Here is a 14,913-nt window from a genome sequence, read left to right on the forward strand (position 1 = left end):
GAAGCAACAGTTAGAACTGGACATGGAACAACAGACTGGTTCCAAGTAGGAAAAGGAGTATGTCAAGGCTGTATATTGTCACCCTGCTTATTTAACTTCTATGCAGAGTACATCATGAGAAACGCTGGGATGGAAGAAGCACAAGTGGGTATCGAGATTGCTGGAAGAAATATCAATAACCTCAGATATGCAGATGACACCACCGTTATGGATGAAAGTGAAGAACTAAAGGTCCTCTTGATGAAAGTGAAAGAGGAGAGTGAAAAGGTTGGCTTAATGCTCAACGTTCAGAAAACTAAGATCATGGCATCTGGTCCAATCATTTCATGGCAAATAGATGGGGAAACAGTGGCTGACATTATTTTTCTGCACTCCAAAATCACTTCTGATGGTGATTGCAGCCATGAAATTAAGAGATGCTTGCTCCTTTGCTCCTTGGAATGAAACTTACTATGACCAATCTAGATAGGATATTAAAAAGCAGAGACATTACTTTGCCAACCAAGGTCCGTCTAGTCAAGGCTATGGTTTTATCAGTGATCATGTATGGATGTGAGAGTTGGACTATAAAGAAAGCTGAGCACCAAAGAATTGATGCTTTTGAACTGTGGTGTTGGAGAAGACTCTTGAGAGTCCCTTGGAGAGTTTCAACCAGTCCATCCTAAAGGAGACCAGTCCTGAGAGTTCATTGGAAGGACTGATGCTGAAGCTGAAACTCCAATACTTTGGCCACCTGATGCGAAGAGTTGACTCATTTGAAAAGATCCTGATGCTAGGAAAGATTGAAGGCAGGAGGAAATGGGGATGACAGAGGATGAGACTGTTGGATGGTATCACCGACTCAATGGACCTGTGTTTGGGTAGACTCTGGGAGTTGGTGATGGACAGGGAGGCCTGGCGTTCTGCAGTTCATGGGGTTGCAAAGAGTCATACATGACTGAGCAACTGAACTGAACTGAACTGAAAGGACACCTGTGACGTATAAACATGAAAGTCCACAACTCTTTGTTATTAAAAGAAAAAAAGAGGATTTCAGCTAGTGAGTTAGAAATTTCATTTTATTTTCTAAGTGGGCAAAATATATTTTCTATTAGATATTTTAAAATAATTCTCTAAAAGAACAGACATTTTATAGAGAAAATATGATGTGGTCTGCCTTTATGCTTATCATTTCCAATAGGTTTTAAACATTATTTTTAAGCAAAGAATACCAGAGTTGGACTGTGAAGAAAGCTGATCGCCGAAGAATCGATGCTTTTGAACTGTGGTGTTGGAGAAGACTCTTGAGAGTCCCTTATACTGCAAGGAGATCCAACCAGTCCATTCTAAAGGAGATCAATCCTGGATGTTCATTGGAGGGACTGATGCTAAAGCTGAAGCTCCAATACTTTGGCCACCTCATGCGACGAGTTGACTCACTGGAAAAGACTCTGATGCTGGGAAAGGTTGGGGGCGGGAGGAGAAGGGGACGACGGAGAATGAGATGGCTGGATGGCATCACCGACTCTGTGGACATGAGTTTGAGTGTACTCCGGGAGTTGGTGATGGACAGGGAGGCCTGGCGTGCTGTGATTCATGGGGTCGCGGAGAGTCGGACACGACTGAGCGACTGAACTGAACTGAACTGAACCTTGTTAAAGGCTGTAATTCTCATTCTAATTATCCTGAGTATCAAGAAATACTTTGGTTCAAATTGATTCTAATGAGGTGGATGAAACTGAATCCTATTATACAGAGTGAAGTAAGCCAGAAAGAAAAACACCAATACAGTATACTAACGCATATATGGGGCTTCCCTGGTGGCTCAGAGGTTAGAGCGTCTGCCTCCAATGCGGGAGACCTGGGTTCGATCCCTGGGTCGGGAAGATACCCTGGAGAAGGAAACGGTAACCCACTGCATTATTCTTGCCTAGAGAATCCCATGGACGGAGAAGCCTGGTAGGCTACAGTCCACGGGGTCGCATAGAGTCGGACACGACTGAGCAATGGAACGAACGGAGTGGAACACATATATATGGAATTTAGAAAGAAGCAAATGATAACCCTGTATACGAGACAGCAAAAGAGACACAGATGTATAGAACAGTCTTTGGGACTCTGGGATTGGTGAGGGTGGGATGATTTGGGAGAATGGCATTGAAACATGTATGTTGTCATGCTCGGGGCTGGTGTGCGGGGATGACCCAGAGGGAGAATAAAGGGAGGAGGCAGGTGGGAGGGGGGTTCAGGAAGGGGAACTCATGTACACCCGGGGTGGATTCATGTCAATGTATGACAAAACCAACCAATATAATATTGTAAAATAATTAGCCTCCAATAAAAAAAAAAAAAAAGGCGGAACAAAAAAGAAATACTTTGGAATTAAGAACGCAATATATTTACAATATGACGTCATTTAATTTTCTAAATTAAAGGAAACATGTCAAAAAACTTACAATAAGAAAATTGTATTTTTAAAAATTTGAGTGTTTTTATGATAAATTGATAGGAATATAAGTTTACATATAATAAATCAGAGAATGTTAAATAGAATCATAATGAGGCAAGCAGTAGAGACCTTTTAAATAAGTTTTCAGTTCAGTTCAGTCGCTCAGTCGTGTCCAACTCTTTCCGATCCCATGAGTCACAGCACGCCAGGCCTCCCTGTCCATCACCAACTCCCAGAGTTCACTCAGACTCATATCCATTGAGTCAGTGATGCCATCCAGCCATCTCATTCTCTGTCATCCCTTTCTCCTCCTGCCCCACTGACAGTTAAATCAAAATGAGGTGGAACTGTGGTCCAGTTATCTATCAAAATATCAAAATAAGGACTATTAACTAACATTTTTTGCACTGTTTCAGAAACAGTATTTATTTTGCAAAGGCTAGCAATATTTTAAAAACTTAAAACGTGACTCATAACCAGCAAAAATTCTAAGATAAGTATACAGCTCTGAAAAGTCATGTGTCTCAGAAAAATAAATATTGAAATAAGTCAGAAATATGTTTCAATCCATAACTTTTTTCAAATTCAAACTTCTTTCTACCTTACTCTCATCTATTTACCTTGACCAGCTGGAGAAGTGTTAATTAAAGTCCAGAGGTGAGTAGTCCTGGCAGGTGGGAACTACTGAAGCGGGCTCTGGTTATGATCATGTGGACTCTGTTCTTTGAGAGCTGGGAGTCAAACAGATGATTCTCCATATCTCATTACCACAAAGGAGCCCAATGGAGAAGGTCTGCAAATGACAATGGCCATAGTCAAGCTCATAGTTTCTTTGTCCCTGAGAATTGTTAGTTTTGTGAGCCATTTGTGTTTTTATATTAATTTGCTGAAATCATCATCTTATTGTGATGGAATCTCTATACCAAATTTTGTGTATGTTTCAAAATTAATTCAATTCTTCAAATTTTAGTTCGGCTTGACTAAATGCCTAAATATAGTTCTAGATTCCTCTCAAATACTGCTTGCCATTTGCTTTAAGGATATGTTTTTCCAATGAGGAATCTGTTATGTATGGTACTCAATAAAAGCTCTGTTACACTCATGGAGGATTAAAGTCAATGTATGGCAAAATCAATACAATATTGTAAAGTAAAATTAATTAGTTAAGTAATTATTTAAAAAACCTCTGTTACATATTCTACACTTTTCTGTTCTAAATGTCAAATTTATTTGGAAACAAATATAAAGCACACTTTGTACAATAGATAATTTGAAGAATTTTTCTTGTGTTTTTCTGAATCCTTTTAATCTGAATTTGGTTACAATGTAACCAAAGTTCCTTTTCTTAGTTTCTGAATAGAATATTTCTGCCATGTACTTATAAAATAATTTACATATAAATAAATCATTTTTTTGTCTTTTATTTTTTTTAATTGGAGGCTAATTATTTTACAATATTATATTGGTTGGTTTTGCCATACATTGACATGAATCTGCCCCGGGTGTACATGAGTTCCCCTTCCTGAAGCCCCCTCCCACCTCCCTCCTCCCCTATCTTCCCTCTGGGTCATCCCCGCACACCAACCCCGAGCATCCTGTAACATGCATCGACCCTGAACTGGCGATTTGTTTCACATATGATAATATACATGTTTCAATGCCATTCTCCCAAATCACCCCACCCTCACTCTCTCCCACAGAGTCCCAAAGACTGTTCTATACATCTGTGTCTCTTTTGCTGTCTCGTACACAGGGTTATCATTTGCATCTTTCTAAATTCCATATATATGCGTTAGTATACTGTATTGGTGTTTTTCTTTGGCTTACTTCACCCTGTATAATAGGCTCTAGTTTCATCCACCTCATTAGAACTAGGAGATAGTGTTGCTCTACATGCATAAACAAGTGTAAATTGATCAGGGTTTCTCCTTCAAAATTACTTTAAAAGTAGTTATACTATTTGAATATACTATTTTGATTTTGGGAAAATAAGTGCCTGTTTCCTAACACTAAAGACATTCATAGGTAGCCTTACTTTCCTTCTCCAGTATTTCTCCTCCATTTGGTCTAATTTTTTCAAAATATAAATTTTGTTTTAGTTATTTTTTTGTTTGCTTCACAGTTATGTATTCTGTATGCACTTTCAATTCACCCATTGAAGTATTTAAAGGTCAAAGATCAGTGTTATAGAACTACCTTAAAAATCTAACATGTAGAAAACAGTGAAAAGTGAAGCTAAAAGTGATAGAAGAAACAACAAGAAAACCATATTATGATTCTGCACTTTCAAGACCAAGAGATTATCTGTTTCTCTACTCAAGGTTAAGAAGCAAGCTCTAGAAGGACTTCACAAATTAATGAAAATGCACACAAAACTAGGATAAAAAACCTGAATGCATTAGATCGAAACATGTTAAACTAGGTTTTTGAATGCTCAACAACATCAGACTAAGAAATTGCCAGAAGAATGATCTTGAATACTTGATGTTCACTGATATGTTATCTGAAATTATCTACTTATTAAACAACTTAACACTAGCATATCGACTTTTATCTGTATGGTTCTCATATGTTCTCTAACAGTGTTGGCTATTACATTGTTGATGTGTTAATACATTCATCTTCCAGGTAACAACTTGGTCCAGTGGCCAGGAAGCCATGGTTCCTTTTTCCTATGTTGCATGCCTAGGCTCTTGTACTGTTTTTAGAGTTTAACTCTCAAAGCTAAATTTACTTTCCCAATTTCCAGCTTGATAGGAAGCATTATCTTATATTTCCAAGTATTAATACTGGCAACTTTAAAAATCATATTTCAATGTTATTTTTTTTAACATTTTATATTCTCATCTTTTTAAAAAATTTTTATTGGAGGCTAATTATTTTACAATATTATATTGGTTGGTTTTGCCATACATTGACATGAATCTTATAAATAGATTTTAATTGCTTGAACTTCCTCTCTGTTTATACACACACATACATACACACTTGTCAACATAATTAGTCTTAGAGAAACTTCTATATTTTCCTTAGTTAAATCTGAAACTTTGTAGGGAAGCTCATTACATTCACTAAATCTATTTTCTTTTCCTCTTGGATTATATGTCTTCATCACTCTGTGGCTTTGTAGGATCATGTAACTTACTTCTAATCAAGGAAATGTGAATGTACCATGTGTGATTCTCCAGCCTCTCCCACTGTATGTTGACCTCTGAAGACACATAGATTAAAGATGGGAGTCACAAAAAGGAAGTGGTCCAAGTTCCTAAGGACCTACTTAAAGGAGAACATCTGAATATCTTCATGTGAATGGAAAATACATGTACATTATATTTTTAATCTGGAAACATTTTGGAGGTTATTGTTATAGCAGCTAGAATTTTAATCCTTAGTACATCAAGTGTTATCTCACCTGGTCTTTCTGAAAATTTTCTATATTAGTTACAAGAAAATTAAATTTAAATATCAATTCATAAATTATTGAACATTTCTATTTCCATAACTGATACAATGAAAGATATAGCATTTCAAGTATTTAGCTGTGCTCTAATTCAGTAAGCATTTAATTCTGTGTATTTCTTTCTTACCTTCATGGTTACCATAGTAAATTATTTGGCCAATACAATTTCATTCACTATTTCATTCATTCATTAAACATGTATTGAGTGCTTAACATTATATGTTTTATTCACTGATATTTATTGAAACTTAATATGTGTCAGAAGCAGAATATATCAGGAACAGGTGGCAAGATTACAGAGAAGAAAGATGCAAAAGATAACTTAACGATCCAGATAAACATGATGGTGTGATCACTAACCTAGAGCCAGACATCCTGGAGTGTGAAGTTAAGTGGGTCTTAGGAAGCATAACTACCAACAAAGCTAGTGGATGTGATTGAATTGCAGCTGAGCTATTTCAAATCCTAAAAGATGATGTTAAAATATTGCACTCAATATGCCAGCAAATTTCTAAAACTCAGCGGTGGCCACAAGACTGGAAAAGGTCAGTTTTCATTCCAATTCCAAAGAAAGGCAATGTCAAAGAATGTTCAAACTACCGCACAGTTGCACTCATCTCACACCCTAGCAAAGTAATGCTCAAAATTCTCCAAGCTAGGCTTCAACAGTACATGAACCAAGAACTTCAAGATGTTCAAACTGCATTTAGAAAAGGTAGAGGAACCAAAGATAAAATTGCTAGTGTCCTTTGAATCATAGACCAAACAAGAGAATTCCAGAAAAAAATCTGCTTCATTAACTACACTAAACTCTTTGACTGTGTAGATCACAACAAACTGTGGAAAATTCTTAAAGAGATGGGGATACCAGACCACCTTACCTGCCTCCTGAGAAACCTGTATGTAGGTCAAGAAGAAACAGTTAGAACTGGACTTGGACCAATGGACTTGTTCCAAGCTGAACAGTGTGTTAATCTCTCAGTCATGTCAGACTCTTTGTGACCCCATGGACTGTAGCCAACCAGGTTCCTCCATCCATGGAATTCTCCAGTCAAGAATACTGGAGTGGGTTGTTACTTCCTTCTCCAGAGGAATCTTCCTGACCCAGGGATTGAACCCAGGTCTTCCACATAGTGGGCAGACTCTTTACTGACTGAGCCCCCAGCCACAAAATTGGAAAAGGAGTACATCAAGGCTCTATATTGCTATCCTGCTTATTTAACTTATATGCAGAGTATATTATGCAAAATGCTGCGTTGGAGGAAGCGCCAGCTAGAATCAAAATTTTAGGGAGAAATATCAGTAACCTCAGATATAAAGATGGCACCACCCTAAAGGCAGGAAAGCAAAGAGTAACTAAAGAGTCTTTTGATGAAGCTGAAGGAAGAGAGTAAAAAAACAGGTTTAAAACTCAGCATTCAGAAAATGAAGATCATGGCATCTGGTCCAATTATTTCATGCCAAATAGATGCGCAACAATGAAACAGTGACAGATTTTATTTTTTTGGGCTCCAAAGTCACTGCAGATGGTAATTGCAGCCATGAAATTAAAAGACACTTGTTCCTTGGAAGAAAAGCTATGACAAACCTAGACAGTATATTAAAAAGCAGAGGTATTACTTTGCTGACAAAGGTCTGTGTAGTCAAAGCTATTGTTTTTCCAGTAGTCATGTGTGGATATGAGAGTTGAACTGTAAAGAAGTCTGAGCGCCTAAGAATTGATGCTTTCAAACTATGGTGTTGGAGAAGACTCTTTGGACTGCAAGGAGATTCGAACCAATCAATCCTAAAGAACATCAGTCCTAAATATTCATTTGAAGGACTGATGCTGAAGCTGAAGCTCAGTACTTTGGCCACCTCACGAGAAGAGCTGACTCATTGGAAAAGACCCTGATGCTGGGGAAGATCGAAAGCAAGAGAAACAGGGGTTGACAGAGGGTGAGATGGTTGGATGGCATCACCGACTCAATGGACATGGGTTTGAGCAGGCGCCAGGTGTTGGTGATGGACAGGGAGGCCTGTTGTGCTTCAGTCCACGGAGTCACAAAGTCGGACACGACTGAGTGACTGAACAACAAATATGTATCAAGATGATCATAATTTCTACAAAATTTCATGGCTTTAAAAATATATTTTTAAATTTCTGAACCTATATTTAAGTAAAAATAGGAAATGGGACTTTTTGATCCAAAGCTTTATGAGAATATGGTTATCAACACTTTAATGGACATTGTGTAGCTCTGTAGTCTTTGTTCAACAAATACTTATTGTTCAATTTCTAAGTGACAGTGACTTTTTTAAGTGCTGAGAATGAGCTACTCAACAAGATTGGCAAAGTTTCTCCTGTCACGTAGCTCGTATTTTAGTAAAAGAATCATAACTAGTTAATTAATACAAACTGTTAATAGTAATGGTTGATTGAAACACACGATTTTGCCAGATAAATAACAAGGACAAACAGGGAGGATGTTTTGGACTTGTGATCAGGAAAGTATCCTCTGATCAAGAATCTGAATTAATGAATCAGTAAATATCTCAGGAAAGAGTATTTAAGGTGAAAAGAAGGCCCTAAGACAGAAACAAACTTTGTATATTTGAGCAACAGCACGATGAGCAGTATAGATTACAAGGATAAGTGAAGACCATTGGTGTATGGAATTCAAGTCATCCACATAGCCAGGAGAGAGATTGTTCAAGATGGTTTACTAGTTTATTTGTTCTAAATTTGCTGTTAATTCTGAAAGTGATGGGAAACCATTGGAATATTTACTATTTAGAGTAGAATCAGGATATAATTTGATTTATAAAAAGATTATGTTAATGCTACATAGATACTATACTCTAAGGGAGTTTGGAGCAGGGAAAGAATGGAAACTGAGACACCTGTTGGAGCTAGTGGTAGTCTTGGTGAGAAAAAGAAATAGACTGGTTTGAAGTGAAAGTAATGGTAGACAGTAAGGGTATTTTCAGGAGAGACTTGGGAAGCAGAGCCTGTATGATATGCTAATATACTGATGTCAGGAGTGAGAAGAGAAGGTTCATAAATTATTCCTAGGTTTCTGTTCCTATTAAACAGCTGAGTAGAGGTGCCACTTATTAATTTGAGGAACACTGGTGGAGACCAGTTAGGAAATGGGGATTTCTATTTAAATATTTTAAATTTGAGAAATTTATTAGCTATCCAAATATGGAGGTAGAGTAGGAAACGAAATAATTGCCTCTCCTAAGGCGGAATTATTCTTATATCATTTCTGTTAATTAAGAAAGTATGACTTGAAAGAGACAGTAGCCCTTCTCCTAACTCTTGCTAGTCATAAAGTGAGAGATTCACATAGCCAGGATTCACAGGTAGGCAGTGATGAGCTAGAACCCATATTTACAATTACTACACTGTATTGTTACCTCCTGTTACATTCTCAACATTTGCTATGAAAAGTTCTACCCTATAGCTGATTTTTTTTTAGATTAAAAAAATAAAATAAAACATTCTTCTACTCAGGCTGTTTAACAAACACCATTTTCAATTAAATTTAATGATCACAAACATGTTTTAAGAATCTGGGTGAAACATTGCATATTACTGAAATGAGTTTACAATCCAGTGGATCATATTCCTTTCCTTGTTTTTGTTTCTGTTCAGTCCCTAAGTCATGTCCGACTGTTTGTGACCCCATGGACTGCAGAAGGCCAGGCACCCCTCTCTTTCACTGTCTCCCAGAGTTTGCTCAAATTCATGCACATTGAGTCAGTGATTCTATCTAACCATCTCATCTTCTGCCATTCCCTTCTTCTTGTGCCTTCAGTCTTTCTCAACATCAGTCTTTTCCAGTGTGTCAGCTCTTCATATTAGGAGGCCAAAATAATGGAACTTCAGCTTCAGTGCTTCCAATGAATATTCCAGGTTTATTTCCTTTAGGATTGATGACTTGATCTTGCAGTTGAAGCATTGCAGTCCAAATTTTACACTTGACAATGCAATATTGTGCTCCATTCTTATTTTCTACTTAAAATGATGAGTATGTAATATTGCAAACTACAACAATTCCAGTGGTCACAATCAGTTTTGTATCAAATAACTCTGTGGATTAATCTACTTTCATCAGAATTGGTGGACAAAATTTACTCTATAAAGCTTACTATTAAAATAATAGTTTAAAATTTCCCAAAGCTATTGAAATATATATTATTAATATGTCACTGTTGACATAGCAAATTGTGTATAGAATTTGTGGACACCGGTGCAAATAAAAGTGTAAATTCCCTTGTTGAGGAAATCGTTAAGTATGCAAATCAGCAGCAGTAGAACATTAAATAGTGGGGGGTGGACAGGGATGGGTTCTTCTAATGACAGGGTCTTCTGCAACTGACAGATCATATAGTCATGATGGCAGCCTGCTTATATATACTAATTTCACCAGAATATAACACTGGATTTACCCACTTGCGGCTTGTTGCTCTTTGAAAATTTCTTCTGGATAATATTTGGCTTATTAAAATGAAATATGTTTTTGATAATCAGAAGAAGCAATTCAGATTATTTGTATGGTATCATGTTCTTCTATCATTTCTTTGTATAAAGTAGAGGATCCAAGATAAAGTAACCAAGCAAATAAGTTTCTAAGTAAGTCAGCCTGGACATGTGTCCTCAAACTTACAACCAGCCAGCAGGCATCAGTGAACTGAATGCTCCTAATGGCAGAAAATGAGCCTGGAATTAGATTTTCACCCGGTCTTTGGAGAAGAACTTAGCCCAGCCAATAAACTGATCTCAGGCTGACAATTGACCTACAGAGCTATAGCTACTAGATGGAAGTTGTCTTGTCGCTGAATTTGTAATAATTTGTTCTGCAGCCATGGAAAACTAATGCATTGTCCCACCAGCCTCAACACAGTAAACACCAGGACATGGGTCCGGTACAGTTCTGGAGATGTGCTCACCCTGTCAGTTGGCATGTTAGGGTTACCAGGTGGTGGGTTTTGTAATGTTTGTTTGAGTCGGTCCTGCGTCTTTGTGCTCTCTGATCCCCTTCTCCCCACTCCCCTCTCAGGCTTTGTGAGGAGTCCAGCCCACTGCAGGCTGCGCTTCCTGGCTTACTAGTCAACTGGGTTCTACCAAGGGGAGGTACCAGGGTCCTAGGAGAGTGTGGGAGGAAGAGTGAAACTGAAGGCATCTCCATGCCTCTCCTTTGTGCAGGTGGTGACTCAGACACCATGCCTGCCCCTCCACTCCCATGCCTCCATCCCCAGACATCCTGTGCCCATGGGCCCTGCCTTTCCCATCCTGTCTGCAATGGCTTCATGTTGTGGCTAATCTCTGCTTGCCTCACTATCTTCTTGGATCTCTCAGCTCTTCCCTCACCTCTGCAATTAGTTCCCTCTATTATAAATGCTAGCGGTGCTTCCTGTTTCTTTTTTTTTTCCTGGTTAAGACACTAACTTATTCAGTGTTGCTGTCCTATGGAGGATAAGAGACAGTTATCTAACGTGACTGGGAAATGGAAGGTAGAGTGGGTGTCAATCTGAAAGCAAGGATGACATTTTAAAGATTGATATGATTCACCCATAATAAAAAAAAATACTATCTTAATGATTAGAGATCAAGAGTTAAGAATACTTTGGTGTAAAATATGTAATATTCACATAATTTTGGGTTACAATCTATAGGGTTTCACAGAGTCAGACATGACTAAAGTGACTTAGTATGCACACACACAGTTATATCACTGGGTTAAACATTTTCATTTCTAACTTTTTAAAAATGTGGGAGAGGGCGAGGGTAGGTTGGTTTGGGAGAATGGCATTGAAACATGTATATTATCATATGTGAAACAAATCACCAGTCCAGGTTCGATGCATGATATAGGATGCTCGAGGCTGGTGCACTGGGATGAACCAGAGGGATGGAATGGGGAGGGAGGTGGGAGGGGGGTTCAAGATGGGGAACACATGTACACCCGGGGCAGATTCATGTCAATGTATGGCAAAACCAATACAATAATGTAAAGTAATTAGCCTCCAATTCAAATAAGTTTTTAAAACATTTCTACATAAAATCAATATATATAGCCCATATTCTAATCAGAATTGTTAATTATATGACAGTTTGCTTCTCTTTGCCAGTAAAATAATCATTTCTCTATGCAGTAGACTGCTTTTGTCCCCCTTTCCCTTTAATGGCCAGGGTTAGAATAATCTCTGGCTAGTAAAATTTCATTGGAAAAAACTAAAAGTTAACATTTTCTGAAGAGACATCTTTATCTAACTGCTTTGTCTCTTCACGTCCCCTTTTCTAGACACACACTCTGAAAGACATATGGGCCAAATCTCACACATTCCATTCTTTCTTCTAGCCATTCTAATCAGACTATCGGTCATCATATCACTAAAAACGTTATTGTAAATTCCAAGAAATACAATCATATTCTTAAATTCAAAGCACAATTTGAGGTATTCATTTGATTCAAACTCTCATTAGTATTTAACTGAACTGACCACTATCTTCTGAAACACTTGGTTTTTCCCATACTTCCTACCCCATTTGCTACTCCTGTTTCCTATCTTGAATTCTTCTCTTTTTTCTGGCTTTTCTGTAATTCCTTGGAGCTTTATCTTCAATATTTTATCCTTTTTTCCCCCTGCATTGTCCTCTAAAACACTTCCTTCTGTTCAAAAAACCATAAGGCTCTCTGTGCGTTGATGCATCTCCAAACTATATCTGCACTTCATAATTCTTGCAATACGTTCTTATATAACCAATGACTTGTTTAGCATCATTATTTTAATATCTCATGGGGACTTAATATTTAACAAGTACAGTGCTATGTGTTGAACACCTTGTTCTAACATATTCCTATGATTCTTTCTACTCAGGAAAGGTATTGCCATCATTCTGTTGTTTAGTGTCATGTCTTGATAACTTTTCTGTAGTATATTTAAAATGTAGTCTTATCTCTCAGTTTGCTTTGCTAAAATCATAGGTCAAGCCACCATCTCATGCAATAAATACAATAGTCTATTTGATGTCTTCATTCATACTTTTCACACCCTTCCAGCCCCTTCTAAACAGAATAGCAAGGATGTTTTAAGCATCTAACTAAGATCACATCTCTCTATTAAATTTTTAAAAATATCTTCCCATTCATGAGATAAGGTTCACATTGTCTGTTTTTACTACTTCGTATGGGACAAAGTCTTTTCTTTCTCTTGGCCTGTAATACATATGTTAACACTCCTGACAGCATGTCCAACTCTCACTCTTACCTTGGATGGTTTCTTCTCATTATCAGATCGTAATCTGTGTGCCCTCCTTAGAGAGATCCCTGTCATCTGCTTCAATTTTATCTCACTGCAGCTTATTCTTTTCCTTCAAAACTCTGCTGCTGCTGCTAAGTCGCTTCAATCATGTCCAACTCTGTGCGACCATGGATGGCAGCCCATCTGGCTCCTCTGTCCACAGTATTCTCCACGCAAGAATACTAAGTGCAGTTTAAATTTTACGTTCATATATTTTGATCACTGTGTGTTTTCTGCAAAATGGCTGTCTGAGGAGGCCTTACAAATAGCTGTGAAAAGAAGAGAAGCGAAAAGCAAAGGAGGAAAGGAAAGATATGAGCATCTGAATGCAGAGTTCCAAGGAATAGCAAGGAGAGATAAGAAAGCCGTCCTCCGTGATAAATGAAAAGAAATAGAGGAAAACAACAGAATAGGAAAAACAAGAGATCTCTTCAAGAAAATTAGAGATTCCAAGGGAACATTTCATGCAAAGATGGGCTCGATAAAGGACAGGAATGATATGGACCTAACAGAAGCAGAAGAAATTAAGAAGAAGTGTAAGAATACACAGAAGAGCTGTACATAAAAGATCTTCACGACCAAGATAGTCACAATAACGTGATCACTGACCTAGAGCCAAACATCTTGGAATGTGAAGTCAAGTGGGCCTTGGAAAGCATCACTACGAACAAAGCTAGTGAAGGTGATGGAATTCCAGTTGAGCTATTTCAAATCTTGAAAGATGATGCTGTGAAAGTGCTGCACTCAATATGCCAGCAAATTTGGAAAACTCAGCAGTGGCCACAGGACTGGAAAAGGTCAGTCTTCATTCCAATCCCAAAGAAAGGCAATGCCAAAGAATGCTCAAACTACTGCACAATTGCACTCATCTCACACGCTAGTAAAGTCATGCTCAAAATTCTCCAAGCCAGGCTTCAGCAATATGTGAACTGTGAACTTCCAGATGTTCAAGCAGATTTTAGAAAAGGCAGAGGCACCAGAGATCAATTTGCCAACATCCGCTGGATCATGGAGAAAGCAAGAGAGTTCCAGAAAAACATCTATTTCTGCTTCATTGACTATGCCAAAGCCTTTGACTGTGTAGATCACAAGAAACTGTGGAAAATTCTGAAAGAGATGGGAATACCAGACCACCTGACCTGCCTCTTGAGAAACCTGTATGCTGGTCAGGAAGCAACAGTCAGAACTGTACATGGAACAACCGACTGGTTCCAAATAGGAAAAGGAGTGTGTCAAGGCTGTATATTGTCACCTTGCTTATTTAACTTATATGCAGAGTACATCATGAGGAACGCTGGGCTGGAAGAAGCACAGGCTGGAATCAAGATTGCTGGGAGAAATATCAATAACCTCAGATATGCAGATGATACTACCCTTATGGCAGAAAGTGAAGAGGAACTCAAAAGCCTCTTGATGAAAGTGAAAGAGGAGAGTGAAAAGGTTGGCTTGAAGCTCAACATTCAGAAAACAAAGATCATGGCATCTGGTCCCATCACTTCATGGGAAATAGATGGAAAAACAGTGGAAACAATGTCAGACTTTATTTTTTTGGGCTCCAAAATCACTGCGGATGCTGATTGCAGCCATGAAATTAAAAGACGCTTACTCCTTGGAAGGAAAGTTATGACCAACCTTGATAATATATTAAAAAGCAGAGACATTACTTTGCCAACCAAGGTCCGTCTAGTCAAGGCAATGGTTTTTCCCGTGGTCATGTATGGATGTGAGAGTT

The sequence above is a fragment of the Moschus berezovskii genome, chromosome 10 (genome assembly GCF_049115385.1).
Source record: "Moschus berezovskii isolate FMDL1 chromosome 10, NW_MosBer_1.0, whole genome shotgun sequence".
NCBI lineage: Eukaryota > Metazoa > Chordata > Mammalia > Artiodactyla > Moschidae > Moschus > Moschus berezovskii.